Here is a 19,867-nt window from a genome sequence, read left to right as displayed (position 1 = left end):
GGATTATCTATCTTTTTAAACATTAATAAATCTGAAGTAGTCAGTCCCTTTAAACCACCATTTAGATTTGTGATAAATACTGTTAACTTGAGGGCCTGGCATATATATTTGTGTAACTGTACAAATAAAATCAGATTCTGATAATTTCTGCATTCTAACTGGTAGTGGACAAAAAAACCATATGTTTAACTGTTCATATTCAACATACACGGTTCTTATCACCTTATGCCATCCTATGGTATTTATCTTATATTTTATGTTTTGCTATGCTTTTATAGCTCTCATACTTCATTATGAAGTCCTAACAAGTGCATGCTTAACAAGTGCATGCTTAACAACATACATATCAGCAGCTTGATCACAAATAGTTAACCTCTTAAAAGCATTTATTATTCCTGCCCCTGCAAGTGTGTCAAAGCAATCACAAAGGGGTGCATCATGGGGCACAAGGGGACATCATGGGGCCCAGGGGGACATCATGGGGCTCAGGGGAACATCATGGGGCACAAGGGGTGCTGGAAGCCCTACAATCCCCTGTTGTTCTGTCTACACATGCTGATTCTATAGTTGCTGCTGAGGTCCATGGTGATGGTGCTGCCCCTGCTGCAGCTGGTCATCGAATTACATACTGCGGAGTTCCACTGCATGTAAGTGAAACTACTACATCCCATCCCCATTCCCTTAACCACCCTAATTACTGAAAATATATCATTAGTTCAATTCATGTTTTGGTCACTATGATTTATTGACTATCATTTAGAGGAATGAAAATGGATGTTTATACCATATGTTCACACCTTCTGTAAAAACATTATTATTTAGATATATATACCCATGTGCAGGGATAGGCAAGGTGTCCTTCACTAAAACTCTTTACCTTAGAAAATGTCAGCAACAGCCTTGGCTCTTGCCTATCCCTGCACATGGGTCAATTTCTATTGTATGTGAGAAACCTTGATTTACACCTTAAAAGTGAATATCACTATATGTACCCTTCATACACAAATATGTGATGTGGTTTAGAGAACATGAATATGTCATAAACATGATGATATTACCTTTTCTGGGCCATTTCCACACAGGCCTTATTATATTTTTCAAAGATATTAGTGTACTAAAACAACCCTCACATGGATGTGGATGACAATGATATGATAAATAACAGAGGACACGATTTAGGATGAAATATAACAATATTTATTTTCTTTTAGGCTTCTTAGATGAGGGGGCTGAGGGGCCTGGAGTGGGTCTCATTGCCTCTCCTGGGTTGTGTGGATCCAGAGGATCCTGCAGGAGTGCTGGCCACTGATGAGATGCTGGAGGCAATGTCCTGCTGGTGGGTGAAATGCACCACCAACACACCCAACAGTTGGTTCTGTTCCCTCCATCTGTTGTAACTCTGGATTTGCATGTCAGAAATTACTCTCAGCATTTGAGATTGATTCTGGACCATAGCAGTTAAAGATGCTGCCATGTCCCGTTGCAGCTCAATGGAACGCTGTTGTAATGTCTGTTGGCTCCTGTAAAACCTGCATTGGTCCCTCTGCATTCTCTCGCAGGTTGATGTGAGACTCTCGCAGGTTACTGTTTGCCTCCTCTGTAGGGCAATGTATTCATCGCCCATGGTGGAAGTCAGTGGATCGATGGGCTCTTCCCCAGCAGGGACTCTATGCGCCGGTTCAATTTCAATCTCTTCAGCTGCTGCCTGTTGAATCTCAGCTGCTGGTGCTGCCTGTTGAATCTCAGCTGCTGGTGCTGCCTGTGGGATGATCTCAGCTCTATGCTCCCCCTCAGATGCTGGAGCTCTTCCAAGTGCAGCAGATGGTGGAGATGTCCGGATGGACTGCTAGTCTCATTGCCGGCTGGTGTGCACCCACTCAGCCTGCTGGTAGAATCCCTGAGTGGCCTGATATTGTTGGGGGGGGTAAAGGCATCAACCCTTGGGGGCTGACTTGGCTCCCCCTCCAAGCCATAGGAATAGTCCTCTGGCCAGGGCTCCTGCCAGGTATCCTCATGTAATGCTGGCGGCATGACATCCGGATTGTCAATTGATGCAGTCCAACCAAGCTCATGCCTGGCATACTCCTGCTGGACTCTCCGGACCGGTGGGCGAGGTGGAGAAATCCTTTGTGGCGGTGGTGGAGGGGGATGCATGGGCGTTGGCACCCTGGTGACTGGAGGTTCTGTGGAGGAGTCAAATGATGAGAGGGATTAGTACAGTCAGATATATATCCATGTGGGCATACAATGTACATGCTAGGGCCTATACACATTCTCATGTCAAACTCTATAACATGCATGTGCACATTGAGATTTGTGATATGAGGGTTTTTAATATGCAAAGTATACATGTATGTGTTTCATACAATAGTTCTGTGTACATGTCAGTGATGGAGAAAATGTGTTCTTTAAGTGACACTATGGTTGTGATGACTATAGTGTACATTTACTGAAAACTCTACATGTGGCTTGTGGCCTGTGTTACTCTGAGATATGTAAGTATTTCACTATTCCACCTCATATCATGAATTTCAATGTGTTAAGTAGCATTAAATGGACATTAAACCCATTTTGATTCTTTCATGATTCAGCTAGAGCATGCAATTGTAAACAACTTTGTAATTTACTTCCATTACCTAATTTGCTTCATTCTCTTGATATTCTTAGCTGAAAAGCATATCTAGATAGGCTCAGAAGCTGCTGATTGGTGGCTGCACATCAATGCCTCGTGTGATCGCCTCACCCATGTGCATTCATATTTAATAAACAAAGAATAAGAAAATAATGAGGCAAATTAGATAATAGAAGTAAATTGGGATGTTGTGGAAAACTGTATTCTCTATCTGAATAATGAAATATAAAGATTAGGTTTAATGTCCCTTTAATGTTAAATCTCATTGTAGATGTTTTTGTTAGTAGGCCAAATACCATGCTCCTCATTGTGTACATGAATGTGTGACATTATAGGATGTTATATCTCAAATACATATAATACTGGTGTGTGGGATGTTTTTCACCAGCATGCTGTGCTGATGTTGCAATCCCTGAGTCACGAGCCCCTGGAAGTCCACGGACTGCTGTGATGCTCAGGGACCTACGAATCAGCTCCTGCCACTCGTTGTACAGGGAGTGCAGAATTATTAGGCAAATGAGTATTTTTACCACATCATCCTCTTTATGCATGTTGTCTTACTCCAAGCTGTATAGGCTCGAAAGCCTACTACCAATTAAGCATATTAGGTGATGCGCATCTCTGTAATGAGAACGGGGTGGGGTCTAATGACATCAACACCCTATATCAGGTGTGCATAATTATTAGGCAACTTCCTTTCCTTTGGCAAAATGGGTCAAAAAAAGGACTTGACAGGCTCAGAAAAGTCAAAAATAGTGAGATATCTTGCAGAGGGATGCAGCACTCTTAAAATTGCAAAGCTTCTGAAGCGTGATCATCGAACAATCAAGCGTTTCATTCAAAATAGTCAACAGGGTCGCAAGAAGCGTGTGGAAAAACCAAGGCGCAAAATAACTGCCCATGAACTGAGAAAAGTCAAGCGTGCAGCTGCCAAGATGCCACTTGCCACCAGTGTGGCAATATTTCAGAGCTGCAACATCACTGGAGTGCCCAAAAGCACAAGGTGTGCAATACTCAGAGACATGGCCAAGGTAAGAAAGGCTGAAAGACAACCACCACTGAACAAGACACACAAGCTGAAACGTCAAGACTGGGCCAAGAAATATCTCAAGACTGATTTTTCTAAGGTTTTATGGACTGATAAAATGAGAGTGAGTCTTGATGGGCCAGATGGATGGGCCCGTGGCTGGATTGGTAAAGGGCAGAGAGCTCCAGTCTGACTCAGACGCCAGCAAGGTGGAGGTGGAGTACTGGTTTGGGCTGGTATCATCAAAGATGAGCTTGTGGGGCCTTTTCGGGTTGAGGATGGAGTCAAGCTCAACACCCAGTCCTACTGCCAGTTTCTGGAAGACACCTTCTTCAAGCAGTGGTACAGGAAGAAGTCTGCATCCTTCAAGAAAAACATGATTTTCATGCAGGACAATGCTCCATCACACGTGTCCAAGTACTCCACAGCGTGGCTGGCAAGAAAGGGTATAAAAGAAGAAAATCTAATGACATGGCCTCCTTGTTCACCTGATCTGAACCCCATTGAGAACCTGTGGTCCATCATCAAATGTGAGATTTACAAGGAGGGAAAACAGTACACCTCTCTGAACAGTGTCTGGGAGGCTGTGGTTGCTGCTGCACGCAATGTTGATGGTGAACAGATCAAAACACTGACAGAATCCATGGATGGCAGGCTTTTGAGTGTCCTTGCAAAGAAAGGTGGCTATATTGGTCACTGATTTGTTTTTGTTTTGTTTTTGAATGTCAGAAATGTATATTTGTGAATGTTGAGATGTTATATTGGTTTCACTGGTAAAAAAAAATAATTGAAATGGGTATATATTTGTTTTTTGTTAAGTTGCCTAATAATTATGCACAGTAATAGTCACCTAGTCACACAGATATCCCCCTAAAATAGCTATAACTAAAAACAAACTAAAAACTACTTCCAAAACTATTCAGCTTTGATATTAATGAGTTTTATTGGGTTCATTGAGAACATGGTTGTTGTTCAATAATAAAATTAATCCTCAAAAATACAACTTGCCTAATAATTCTGCACTCCCTGTATTCCGCCTCATAGTGAGGCTCACCTCCTGTTGCCCTCTGGGACATTGCTTCTTGGCCCATCTTCTCCTTAACTCTCCTCTTACAGTCGTTCCACCTCTTCTTTAGGCCATCCACATTCCTCCTCTGCTGGGACACACCATTAACGGCCTCCTCCACCTTCAGCCAGGCATCTTTACGCCTACGGGCAACTCCTTTGCCCTTCTCTTGGCCAAAGAGGGCGGTATGGTTCTCCAGGACAGCCTGGACTAGAGCGAGGTTTTCAGCGAATGTGAAGTTGGGGCACCACATACGCTCATCTTCCTGAGCCGCCTGGCTCCCTCCCTGGGATGTCCCTGGTGTGAGTTCCTCCCTATCCTCTCCCTCCTCCCCCCTTCTATCCCCATGTGCACCCTCTATCCCTCTTCTGAGTGTGCCTGGCCTTGGGGCAACCCCACTCCCATCCTCCCTTCTAGCTCTCCCTCTCCCCACTCCGCTCACTCCCTGACGGGGACCCTGCTGCTCCTTCTGTCCATAATCCTCTCCCTGCAACTCCCCTTCCCTCCTCCCCCCTGCCCTAGCTTTCCCTGACATCCTCACACTACACACACTCACACACTCACACTCACTTCCACTTCAATCACACGCAATCACAACCAAACACTCAGCCTTTCACACTGTAAAAGATAAAGAAAATGTGTAAGGTGTTATAAAAAAAAGTGTTGTGTATTTTGTAAATGTGTGTATGCAAAATGTGTGCAATATGTAAAAAAGTGACAGTAATGTACAAGCTTAACAAATCCACCAAATCCGACCTAACTAAATATTATGCAATGCACCTCTCTCTCTTTACTCTAACGACTTTCTCCTACTCACTTTAGTGTGCTGTAGCTGCAAGAACCAACCAAACACACTAAAGAAAATGGCGGCTGCGCAGGGGTTTAAGTATGAATTTTGAATGTCGTAATTGCGTGGCGCATCTCTTAGAACTGGCTGTTATTTTCTACGAGTCGTAGGCTAATTTGCATAAAACTACACTTTATTGAGAGTTTACGTGAACAAAATACTGGCGTAAGTACTTGCGACGACTAAAATGTGTATTTGCGCACATTTTAGCTGATCGCCGGTTTTTCCTACTTACGCCAGTTTAGCATCTGACGGCGCAGTATATTGGATAGGTCGAGTTGCAAGGTGAAACTGCGGGCGGCGCGGGTTCCCTCGCTTGCGCCGCAAACTACGCTGCATATCGGATCGCGCCCCTGAGGAATTAACTCAGGGCAAGATTTATCAATTTGCAAACAGACAGGATTCACATGTCGTGAACCTATCCGCATTTGATCACAGATTGTGTGGCGCATTTGTTCCCCATATTTATCATTGCACGGGCAAACACTTTTGCCATGCGGCCCCCTACCCTCACACAACCAATTGCATGAGCGTGGGGCTGGTCAATCACCCCTGTTAAATTAATCCACTGCTTTAAACTGTTGCCTCAAAAATATCATGCCTCATGATAAATCTTACCCTCAGTATTTATTTAGATATTAGAATGTCAAGCTTGGGATGTATTGGCTGTTATATGAATTAATTTAGCCATCTCACCTCCCTGTGGAATATTCACCCACTTGTAATACCAGATTGTGCATTATTGTTAGCAAGAGACCAAGCGCAAGATGAAGAACCATGCACTCTACATGAAATATAACCCTGTATTTGTCATGTAGTGTTTATATGGAATGTGTTTAATGCCAAGTAAAAAATGACAACAGACTTATAAAGCAATTTCTTTGCCAATAGCAAAATCCGAAAATAGATCCTTTCTACCTTCTAATTAACCCCTTAATGACCGAGGACGTACGCCACACGTCCTCAGAAAAAAGGCAGTTAACGCCTGAGGACGTGTGGCGTACGTCCTCGGTTTGGAAAGCAGCTGGAAGCGATCCTCATCGCTTCCAGCTGCTTTCCGGTTATTGCAGGATGCCTCAATATCGAGGCATCCTGCAATAACAATTTGTACCCCTCCGGTGCAGAGAGAGCCACTCTGTGGCCCTCTCTACACCGGCCATCGATGGCCGCAATCGTTGGTGGGTGGGAGCTGCAGTGGGAGGCGGGTGGGCGGCCATCGATGGCTTCAGATTCACAGAGGGGGGCGGGATCGGGGGCGGGAGAGTCAGGGGCGCGCACAGACACGCGCGCGTGCACGGGGGATCGGCGGGCGGGCGCGTGCACGGGAGGGAGCGGGTGGGAACCACTTACACTACAGAAATAATTATGTAGTAAGTGGGAGGAAGAGGGGGAGTAAATGCCCCCAAAAACTAATCTAAGGGATCTGGGAGGGGGTGGGGGTAGGGGTTGGTCGTGGGGAAGCTACACTACAGCAAAATGTAAAAAAAATAAATACAAAAAGAGGAAAAAATATTGTTAACTGGGTACTGACAGACAGCTGCCAGTACCCAAGATGGCCCCCAATAAGGCAGGGGGGGGGGTTAGAGAGCTGTTTTTGGGGGGGATCAGGGAGGTTGGGGGCTAAGGGGGGATCCTACAAAGTAGCATATGTAAATATGCTAAAGATGTATTTTTTTTTTTAAAAAAAAAACTTTTATTTTAGTACTGGCAGACTTTCTGCCAGTACTTAAGATGGCGGGGACAATTGTGGGGTGGGGGAGGGAAGGGAGCTGTTTGGGAGATATCAGGGGGTCTGATGTGTCAGGTGGGAGGCTGATCTCTACACTAAAGCTAAAATTAACCCCGCAAGCTCCCTACAAACTACCTAATTAACCCCTTGACTGCTAGCCATAATACATGTGTGATGCGCAGCAGCACTTTGCGGCCTTCTAATTACCAAAAAGCAACCCCAAAGTCATATATGTCTGCTATTTCTGAACAAAGGGGATCCCAGAGAAGCATTTACAACTATTTGTGCCATAATTGCACATGCTGTTTGTAAATAATTTCAGTGAGAAACCTAAAATTGTGAAAAATTTAGCGTTTTTTTTAATTTGATTGCATTTGGCGGTGAAATGGTGGCATGAAATATACCAAAATGGGCCTAGATCAATACTTGGGGTTGTCTACTACACTACACTGAAGCTAAAATTAACCCTAGAAGCTCCCTACATGCTCCCTAATTAACCCCTTCACTGCTGGGCATAATACACGTGTGGTGCGCAGTCGCATTTAGCAGCCTTCTAATTATTAAAAAGCAAAACCAAAGCCATATATGTCTGATATTTATGAACAAAGGGGATCCCAGAGAAGCATTTACAACCATGTATGCTATAATTGCATAAGTTTTTTGTAAATAATTTCAGTGAGAAACCTAAAGTTTGTGAAAAAAATTGTGAAAAAGTGAACATTTTTTTTTATTTGATCGCATTTGGCGGTGAAATGGTGGCATGAAATATACCAAAATGGGCCTAGATCAATACTTTGGGATGTCTTCTAAAAAAAAATATATACATGTCAAGGGATATTCAGGGATTCCTGAAAGATATCAGTGTTCCAATGTAACTAGCGCTAATTTTGAAAAAAAGTGGTTTGGAAATAGCAAAGTGCTACTTGTATTTATGGCCCTATAACTTGCAAAAAAAGCAAAGAACATGTAAACATTGGGTATTTCTAAACTCAGGACAAAATTTAGAAACTATTTAGCATGGTTTTTGTTTGGTGGTTGTAGATGTATAACAGATTTTGGGGGTCAAAGTTAGAAAAAGTGTGTTTTTTTCTATTTTTTCCTCATATTTTATAAAAAAATTTATAGTAAATTATAAGATATGAGGAAAATAATGGTATATTTTGAAAGTCCATTTAATGGCGAGAAAAACGGTATATAATATGTGTGGGTACATTAAATGAGCAAGGGGAAAATTACAGCTAAACACAAACACCGCAGAAATGTAAAAATAGCCTTGGTCCCAAACGGACAGAAAATGGAAAAGTGCTGTGGTCATTAAGGGGTTAAAGACTACAGTTTTACTATAATGATAAGCATTAGTTTAAATAAAAGTTGAGTAATGCTTTAAAGGGACACTGAATGCAAATCTTTTCTTTCATGATTCAGATAGAGCATGCAATTTTAGGCAACTTTCTAATTTACTCCTATTATCAATTTTTCTTCGTTCTCTTGCTATCTTTATTTGAAACATAAGGCATCTAAGCTTTTTTTAGGTTCAGACTCTGGACAGCACTTTTTTATTGGTGGATAAATGTATCAACCAATCAGCAAGGAAAACCCAGGTTGTTTACCAAAAATGGGCCGGCATCTAAACTTACATTCTTGCTTTTCAAATAAAGATATCAAGAGAATGAAGAAAATTTGATAATAGGAGTAAATTAGAAAGTTGCTTTAAATGTCATGCTCTATCTGAATCACACAAAAAAATTGGGGTTCAGTGTCCCTTTAAATTCATCTAAATTTGGGGGGCGTGGCCTGGCTAGAGACGGAGATGGCCGCATAAGTTTGGAGCTCTGTGTGTGGAAATGAGCGGAGGCTTATCGGCACCACAGAAAACGGCTAAAACTATCATATTCCACCATGGGAGACAGAAGAGGTCTCAATGATAAGCCAGATTGGAGCCGAAAATGTGTACAAAGGGTGAAATTCTAGATAACACAAGAGCAACAAATCCCGGCACGGACATGGCACTGGCGCCATCTTGCTTCCCACATGACGCTGCAGCTCCTCAGTCTCACAGCCGAGATATGACACAGTCCATATGAACAGCACACGGATGGGTGAGATATCTATAATTAAAACCGCTGAGCTACCACTGCCACTTGAGCCAAGCTACCACGCGGCATAAGAGAATAAGGAGTTACAACCGCATAGCAGTCACAAAGTGTATGTAAAAGTATAGATGCTACAGACCCTAACAGTCGCGGCACGAAGCCGATATAGTATATCTCCCCCACTCATCGACATCTTAACCATAACAAAGGATTCAAAGCTGTTTGCAACAGTTATTCGATAGCAGTCATATTCACTTTGGCCTAGATTTGGAGTTTGGCGGTAGATGGGCTGTTAACGCTACGCAGGCTTTTTTCTGGCCGCACCATAAAATTAACTCTGGTATCGAGAGTCCCAAAAAATGCTGCGTTAGGCTCCAAAAAAGGAGCGTAGAGCATTTTTACCGCAAATGCAACTCTCGATACCAGAGTTGCTTACGGACGCGGCCAGCCTCAAAAACATGCTCGTGCACGATTCTCCCATAGGAAACAATGGGGCTGTTTGAGCTGAAAAAAAACCTAACACCTGCAAAAAAGCAGCGTTCAGCTCCTAACGCAGCCCCATTGTTTCCTATGAGGAAACACTTCCTACGTCTGCACCTAACACTCTAACATGTACCCCGAGTCTAAACACCCCTACCCTTACACTTATTAACCCCTAATCTGCCGCCCCCGCTATCGCTGACCCCTGCATTATATTATTAACCCCTAATCTTCCGCTCCGTAAACCGCCGCAACTTACATTATCCTTATGTACCCCTAATCTGCTGCCCCTAACACCGCCGACCCCTATATTATATTTATTAACCCCTAATCTGCCCCCCTCAACGTCGCCGACACCTGCCTACACTTATTAACCCCTAATCTGCCGAGCGGACCTGAGCGCTACTATAATAAAGTTATTAACCCCTAATCCGCCTCACTAACCCTATCATAAATAGTATTAACCCCTAATCTGCCCTCCCTAACATTGCCGACACCTAACTTCAATTATTAACCCCTAATCTGACGACCGGAGCTCACCGCTATTCTAATAAATGTATTAACCCCTAAAGCTAAGTCTAACCCTAACACTAACACCCCCCTAAATTAAATATAATTTTAATCTAACGAAATTAATTAACTCTTATTAAATAAATTATTCCTATTTAAAGCTAAATACTTACCTGTAAAAAAAAATCCTAATATAGCTACAATATAAATTATAATTATATTATAGCTATTTTAGGATTAATATTTATTTTACAGGCAACTTGGTAATTATTTTAACTAGGTACAATAGCTATTAAATAGTTAAGAACTATTTAATAGTTACCTAGTTAAAATAATAACAAAATTACCTGTAAAATAAGTCCTAACCTAAGTTATAATTAAACCTAACACTACCCTATCAATAAATTAATTAAATAAAATACCTACAATTACCTACAATAAAACCTAACACTACACTATCAATAAATAAATTAAATACAATTTCTACAAATAACTACAATTACATAAACTAACTATAGTACAAAAAATAAAAAAGAACTAAGTTACAAAAAAATAAAAAAATATTTACAAACATAAGAAAAATATTACAACAATTTTAAACTAATTACACCTACTCTAAGCCCCCTAATAAAATAACAAAGACCCCCAAAATAAAAAAATGCCCTACCCTATTCTAAATTAATAAATTTAAAAGCTCTTTTACCTTACCAGCCCTGAACAGGGCCCTTTGCGGGGCATGCCCCAAGAAAATCAGCTCTTTTGCCTGTAAAAAAAAACATACAATACCCCCCCCCAACATTACAACCCACCACCCACATACCCCTAATCTAACCCAAACCCCCCTTAAATAAACCTAACACTAAGCCCCTGAAGATCTTCCTACCTTGTCTTCACCTCACCGGGTATCACCGATCGGTCCTGGCTCCGATATCTTCATCCAACCCAAGCGGGGGCTAGACATCCACTGAAGAAGTCCAGAAGAGGGTCCAAAGTCTTCCTCCTATCCGGCAAGAAGAGGACATCCGGACCAGCAAACATCTTCATCCAATCGGCATCTTCGATCTTCTTCCATCCGGTGCGGAGCGGGTCCATGTTGAAGCAGCCGACGCGGATCCATCCTCTTCTTCCGGCGTCTCCCGACGAATGACGGTTCCTTTAAGGGACATCATCCAAGATGGCGTCCCTCGAATTCCGATTGGCTGATAGGATTCTATCAGCCAATCGGAATTAAGGTAGGAAAATTTTGATTGGCTGATGGAATCAGCCAATCAGAATCAAGTTCAATCCGATTGGCTGATCCAATCAGCCAATCAGATTGAGCTCGCATTCTATTGGCTGTTCCGATCAGCCAATAGAATGCGAGCTCAATCTGATTGGCTGATTCCATCAGCCAATCAGAATATTCCTACCTTAATTCCGATTGGCTGATAGAATCCTATCAGCCAATCGGAATTCGAGGGACGCCATCTTGGATGACGTCCCTTAAAGGAACCGTCATTCGTCGGGAGACGCCGGAAGAAGAGGATGGATCCGCGTCGGCTGCTTCAACATGGACCCGCTCCGCACCGGATGGAAGAAGATCGAAGATGCCGCTTGGATGAAGATGTTTGCCGGTCCGGATGTCCTCTTCTTGCCGGATAGGAGGAAGACTTTGGACCCTCTTCTGGACTTCTTCAGTGGATGTCTAGCCCCCGCTTGGGTTGGATGAAGATATCGGAGCCAGGACCGATCGGTGATACCCGGTGAGGTGAAGACAAGGTAGGAAGATCTTCAGGGGCTTAGTGTTAGGTTTATTTAAGGGGGGTTTGGGTTAGATTAGGGGTATGTGGGTGGTGGGTTGTAATGTTGGGGGGGGGTATTGTATGTTTTTTTTTACAGGCAAAAGAGCTGATTTTCTTGGGGCATGCCCCGCAAAGGGCCCTGTTCAGGGCTGGTAAGGTAAAAGAGCTTTTAAATTTATTAATTTAGAATAGGGTAGGGCATTTTTTTATTTTGGGGGTCTTTTTTATTTTATTAGGGGGCTTAGAGTAGGTGTAATTAGTTTAAAATTGTTGTAATATTTTTCTTATGTTTGTAAATATTTTTTTATTTTTTGTAACTTAGTTCTTTTTTATTTTTTGTACTTTAGTTAGTTTATGTAATTGTAGTTATTTGTAGAAATTGTATTTAATTTATTTATTGATAGTGTAGTGTTAGGTTTTATTGTAGGTAATTGTAGGTATTTTATTTAATTAATTTATTGATAGGGTAGTGTTAGGTTTAATTATAACTTAGGTTGGGACTTATTTTACAGGTAATTTTGTTATTATTTTAACTAGGTAACTATTAAATAGTTCTTAACTATTTAATAGCTATTGTACCTAGTTAAAATAATTACCAAGTTGCCTGTAAAATAAATATTAATCCTAAAATAGCTATAATATAATTATAATTTATATTGTAGCTATATTAGGATTTTTTTTACAGGTAAGTATTTAGCTTTAAATAGGAATAATTTATTTAATAAGAGTTAATTAATTTCGTTAGATTAAAATTATATTTAATTTAGGGGGGTGTTAGTGTTAGGGTTAGACTTAGCTTTAGGGGTTAATACATTTATTAGAATAGCGGTGAGCTCCGGTCGTCAGATTAGGGGTTAATAATTGAAGTTAGGTGTCGGCGATGTTAGGGAGGGCAGATTAGGGGTTAATACTATTTATGATAGGGTTAGTGAGGTGGATTAGGGGTTAATAACTTTATTATAGTAGCGCTCAGTTCCGCTCGGCAGATTAGGGGTTAATAAGTGTAGGCAGGTGTCGGCGACGTTGAGGGGGGCAGATTAGGGGTTAATAAATATAATATAGGGGTCAGCGGTGTTAGGGGCAGCAGATTAGGGGTACATAGGGATAACGTAGGTGGCGGCGCTTTGCGGTCGGCAGATTAGGGGTTAATTATTGTAAGTAGCTGGCGGCGACGTTGAGGGGGGCAGGTTAGGGATTAATAAATATAATACAGGGGTCGGCGGTGTTAGGGGCAGCAGATTAGGGGTACATAAGTATAACGTAGGTGGCGGTCGGCAGATTAGGGGTTAAAAAAATTTAATCGAGTTGCGGCGATGTGGGGGGACCTCGGTTTAGGGGTACATAGGTAGTTTATGGGTGTTAGTGTACTTTAGGGTACAGTAGTTAAGAGCTTTATGAACCGGCGTTAGCCCAGAAAGCTCTTAACTCCTGCTTTTTTTCTGCGGCTGGAGTTTTGTCGTTAGAGCTCTAACGCTCACTTCAGACACGACTCTAAATACCGGCGTTAGGAAGATCCCATTGAAAAGATAGGATGCGCAATTGACGTAAGGGGATCTGCGGTATGGAAAATTTGCGGCTGAAAAGTGAGCGTTAGACCCTTTAATCACTGACTCCAAATACCGGCGGTAGCCTAAAACCAGCGTTAGGAGCCTCTAACGCTGGTTTTCATGGCTAACGCCAAACTCCAAATCTAGGCCTTTGTTTCTTTAATAATAAGAAGAGAGGGAGGAAGACTTATGCTCTATCCAGTGCGCAATTAAAAACAGTCTATATACACAAACAGGATATGCAGTGCTGAAAAAGCATTTTCAAGAGGAGCAGCTGGGTTAGGCATTACCAAATATTAAACTACATTTTGGGACATATAGACTCTCAGTAACCATAACCCAAGAAAAGTTTCTGGATAACTTGCAATGAATAACTTTTAAGTGGCTGAAAACACTTCTAACAGCAGATTATTACTAGCCACAGAGGTCAATATTCAACTAAGGGCTTTCATTATACCGGAAAAGACTGATTTATCCTACTTCCCGCTCCTCAGCTGACATTCCAAGACTGAAAGTCTAAACACTTAAAATGTCTTCCAGACAAGTAAAGAAAACTGGTTTAACAGGCAAACAAACAGCTACCACTCTCTTTTTCAAATCATCTAAAGGGGACAAGACTACGGAGCTGCCGGAATCGGAGATAACGATCTCATCAGACCAATCCTTTACTAGCGGATCTAGCACACTCGACCTTACACCAGTCACCAAAGCAGATTTGAGAGATCTAGTGTCTAAACAAGACATTAACATGAATTTCGAAAAAATGTGGACAAAACTAGACTCCATATAAACAACAATGACTGAGAGTCTAACGGAACTAAAACAGGATATACAGGAGCTAGGTATGAGGGTAGATACACTGGAGAATGAAAATCTAAGAGATGAAACAGCAGACAAGATATCACAACATGTCAGGATCTCCCCTGGATACCTGCCTTTCTCAGTTAACCCCTCCTACCTTACCTTTATATCCTGTCCACTCCCTGTTCCTAGTGCTTAGTAATTTTGATTTCATTACCAAAGGAAGTCTGTGTCTACGCTAAGCTGCTTCACCTTCAATTTTCATATTGGAAACCTCTAGCTTGTCAAGTGAGCTGTACTGGACAAACTGTGCATCTTTAAGCATACATCATCTGTACTTCGGTTCTCAACCTGTCACAAACTACGGAATCTGTGAAGATTATTTTCGCTTACATCAAGGCTGAATTTCTATCAAGATACAAGTGAGGACTACAACCGCTATTGTATTTACTTTGCCAGTTAAATCTAACTTGTAAAATTGCAACTTACAAAAGACGTTCCCTGCTAAAATCTTTCAGCTTGTTAGCCGCCGAACAGCGTTAGGAGCTTGAGCGTGTGACGTCACCTGTCAATCAAACTGACTGCTTCAGCAGCACGCCCCCTGCAACGCTCCGCTGTTCCTTCATTACACTATCTGTGTGCAAACGGACTGTTCCCTTCTTATCAACATCTCCAGAGACAGTTCACAAATAGTTTGTCTTATCAGATTATCTCCTCCTCAGTTTGGATTCCATACTCAGTGAATTATTCTGTTGCTATTATAACTACCCAGTAGTTACAACCATTCTTCTTATTAAATTCACTACTTATTAAGGCATTATTACAAGTGATTCTTGCCATAAATAAGACAGTGATACAAAACATATATTTGGTCTACAGCTGAGTGTCAGAATTATAATCACAGGATAACAAGGCTCACATACTAAACCATATAAGCCTTGTTCATCCTGACACAACAAGTCCAGAATCACAAGCAAGAAATAGAAGAGCTTCAAGACAAATTGGAGGATATAGAAAACCGCACAAGAAGGTGCAATATTAGACTCAAGGGAATCCCGGAATCCATAGCACCTACGGATCTACAAAGCTACTTACAACAGCTATTCAAGGCCATTACAGGCCACACAGAAGAAGATCACTTTCAAATCGAAAGGGCACATAGAGCCCTAAGGGCCAAGCCCAAGGGAGATCAACCACCAAGGGATGTCATAGTTAAGCTGCTACGCTTTCCAGACAAAGAAGCTATTCTCTCAGCGGCTAGGCAGAATCCAACATTCAAGTTCCAGGGCTCAGTGATCCAATTCTTCCAATACCTATGTGCGCAAACACTTCAGAAACGATACTCCATGAAGCCCCTAACCCTGCTTCTCCGTAAAAATCAAATACCCTACAGGTGGGGCTTTCCATTCGCCTTAATTATACTACACGAAGGTAAAATGCTGACAATCAGAAAATGCCAAGATATTTCGGAAGCATGTTCTTATCTGAATCTAGAGCCTCCAGATCTACTGCTCTCCGAGCAAAATGCAGAAGAAGCTCCTAACCCGCACAGGGAAAACAACCACAAAAGAACCAAGTGGACCACAGTACAGAAAAAAAGACCAAAGTGACTGGTGACTCTAAGTGGAAAGAAAGTTGCTACTGCAAGATCCGAGATGGAAGCTAATTACTGATCAGATGAGTATAGTCTGATGAACTTAATCTTCTCTTTTTTCCCTTTCCCCCCCTCCCTGGATTTGACTTGCAGAAAGTGATATTTCCCCCATAAAGCTGCCAAGTTTAGACCTTTCATACAGACTCAGGGTGATTAAACCCTTAATTATGAGGATTTGTCTTGTTTACCATGTTTAGACTTAACATTTGCTTCTTCAAGTTCCACTTCTATTAGAAAAATGCAACATGCTTAGGCATAAGTCGTATTCCTATTGTTTGTTATGAAAATGTGCTGATTTGCTTCCGCTCCCATGGCCGCTGCTCCGGGCTGATTCTTTCCTTTTTTCTTCTTCCCTCTCTCTTTCTCTCTCCTGTCGCCTCGGGGTGGCGGTCATGGCAGCTCCCTACATCTGGTTAGATGTTCAATTTTTTGTATTTTAATATGAGATTTTTGTGTTTTCAGTTTTACATGTTAATAAGTTTATTTTTTATTTATGTTCTCATGTTTGTGTGGCCTTTAAATGTTTGTCAGACAGAGAATAAATGCCGACTGCTACAATACCTACCATTCACTTTTGGGGCTGTTACCATAAGCCATGGTTACACACTTAACTCCCATGACCAATGACCTCATTATTCTCTCACACAATGTGAGAGGCCTTAACACCAATATCAAACGTAAGATGGCCCTTACCCAATATATAAAATTGAAAGCTAAGATCATCTTTCTCCAGGAGACACACTTCACACAAACCCTGATCCCCAAGTACTGGCACCGACAATATCCAACCCATTTCCACTCCACAATAGAACAGAAAAAAAGAGGGGTCTCAATACTTATGCATTCTTCCCTACAATTCGAAACAGATGAGGTCTTAAGAGATTCTGAGGGAAGGTTTCTCATTGTTAGGGGCCGCACACAAGGTATGAAGATCACACTATGCAACGTATAAGCCCCAAATGAAGGCCAACACACCTTTTTTCGACAGATCTCCCGCAGGTTAACACAATGGTCCCACTCCAGAATAATACTTGGTGGAGACTTCAACATCAATATTTCCACTCACTATTCTAAGACGATAACTAAACCCTCAAATAAACAACTTAGACAACTATCCATAGTGAAATCTATAAGGGAATCAATGTCAGAACATAACCTACTGGATACATGGGAAACAATATTTGGTAACACAACAGACCATACATTTTATTCACATGCCCATAACAGCTACACAAAATTGGATTATATATGGACTAGTCAGACTCTGATACCGAATATTGTCACTTCTAATATCCACCCCTGTGTCTGGTCGGACCATTCGATAGTCCAACTATCCATGACAGGGCTAGTTGATAATCAACGTCAGAAGTCCTGACCCCTCCATACTCCGCAATGAGCAATTTCATACTGAGATAGGAAAATTAATGCAAGAATACTGGTCTACAAATGTTAATTCCACTGTTAACTCACTCAACCCATGGGCTGCACATAAGCCCTTCATTAGGGGGATTCTGATAAAGGAGAAAGCTAGGATCATCACCCTAGGAAATAGAAACATTAAACAACTTCACTCAGAGATCACTACCTTAGAAACCCAACACAAAAACACGCTATCTAATATAACATTTAGAACCCTTCAAGCTAAAAGAAAACTTCTGTCAAAGATCTTAAACGATTCGGCGATGAGAGCCCTCCAAAAACTAAAAGCAAACTACTTTTTATACTCTAATAAGCCGGATAGATATCTAGCTAATAAACTTCGAAATAGAACAAAATTATATTCAATAACCAATTTATATACCCAGGAGGGAACTCAGACGTCGAATCCCCAAGAAATAGCTAATATATTTGCAAACTATTACGAGTCATTATATGATGGGCAAAAAGTACATCACACTGACAAGAAGCATAGACTATTATCTAGATTCCTAAATCAAGCTAACCTTCCTACAATCACCCCAGAGGAGAATGATATTCTCAATACAGAGATCTCTGTGCAAGAAATCCTCAATGTCATAAAGGAACTAAAAGCAGGCAAAGCGGCAGGCCCCGATGGTCTGCCCAGCGAGTATTATAAGTTATTTAAAGTACCCCTAATAACCCACCTACAGAAATTATACAATGACATCATGCTAGGTTCCGATATTCCCATTGATTTACTTCAAGCCAAGATTATAGTCATCCCAAAACCAGGAAAAGACCCTAGGTGGTGTAATAACTATAGACCCATATCGTTGATCAATCAGGATCTCAAGATCTTGACGAAAATTTTGGCAAATAGACTCCAGACGCTACTACCCCGCCTGGTCCATCCCGACCAGGTGGGTTTTATTAAGGGTGGGGAAGCCCCAGATAACATGCGTAGAACCATAGACCTAACCGACCACTTGAAAAGGAAAGGAACGCCTTCTCTGCTCCTTTCACTGGACGCGGAGAAGGCGTTCGATCGCATAGACTGGACCTATATGTTCCAGATACTCACCACAATGGGCTATGAAAGCACTAAAGGGGATATATTCAAACCCTAAAGCAACGGTCAGTGCAGCAGGCTACATGTCCAGGACCATAGACATAAAAAACGGTACAAGACAGGGTTGCCCCCTCTGACCACTCCTGTTCGCCTTATGCATGGAACCACTAGCAGCAGCCATTAGAAACGCAAACGATATTAAAGGGGTGATGATCCGTAAATCAGAATATAAGCTTTCGCTTTTTGCGGATGACGTTTTATTGACCCTGACAGACCCATTCAGCTCCCTGACTAACCTTTATCAGATCTTACAAGACTTTGCAGAGATTTCGGGTTATAAGGTAAATGTTGACAAATGTGAAGCCTTACCACTAGCACTAACCCCCCATACCAAAAAACTGATAGAAATCAACTTCAATATAAAATGGGCTAAGAGTTCGCTCACCTACTTAGGGACAAAAAATTCAGACACTCACGATAGTTTGTATAGGCTAAATTATACCCCATTATTTCAATCTATTAGATGAGATCTTAGATCCTGGAGGAAGGGGACCTTCTCGTGGTACGGGCGCCTTTCGTCCATAAAAATGAATGTGCTCCCGAGGATCTTGTATCTCTTTAGAGCACTGCCGATCAAGGTCCCTCCCTCGGAGCTCCAGAAACTACAATCAGAACTAATCTCATTCTTAAGAGGAGATGGTAATGCTAGGATAGCATCTCATACATTAACCAGACACAGACGCCTAGGAGGAGTAGGAATACCACATTTACAAGATTACTATTTAGCAGCTAGGGCAGCACAAGCTTCGCTCCTCCAGAAACCACTAAGAGAGATTCTCTGGACAAGAATAGAAGCTGATAGTATAGAATTGGATTACACGGATGACCTTCTGTGGAACTCCAAGAAAGTTGTACACCAAGATAGCCGTAGCTTACCCTCAACAGTAGACACACTTTCACACTGGGAACAATTAACAAAGCATCCAACGATGCTGCCCTTAGGCACATGGGTCAAACCGATCAGACTCCTGTTTCCCAAAGAAACTCACAACACAATAGATAAATGGGCCAATAAAGGTCTCTACAGGGTTGCAGACTTTCTCATCCACTCACAAATCATCTCATTCAATCACCTACAGGAGCAAATAGCCCCACACAAACTACACTGGTTCCTATACCTCCAAATCTCCTCGGCCCTTAAGTATGATATCTCCCGTGGGAAACATCCAC

The sequence above is a fragment of the Bombina bombina genome, chromosome 8 (assembly GCF_027579735.1).
Source record: "Bombina bombina isolate aBomBom1 chromosome 8, aBomBom1.pri, whole genome shotgun sequence".
NCBI lineage: Eukaryota > Metazoa > Chordata > Amphibia > Anura > Bombinatoridae > Bombina > Bombina bombina.
Note: the sequence above shows the minus strand (reverse complement) of the source record.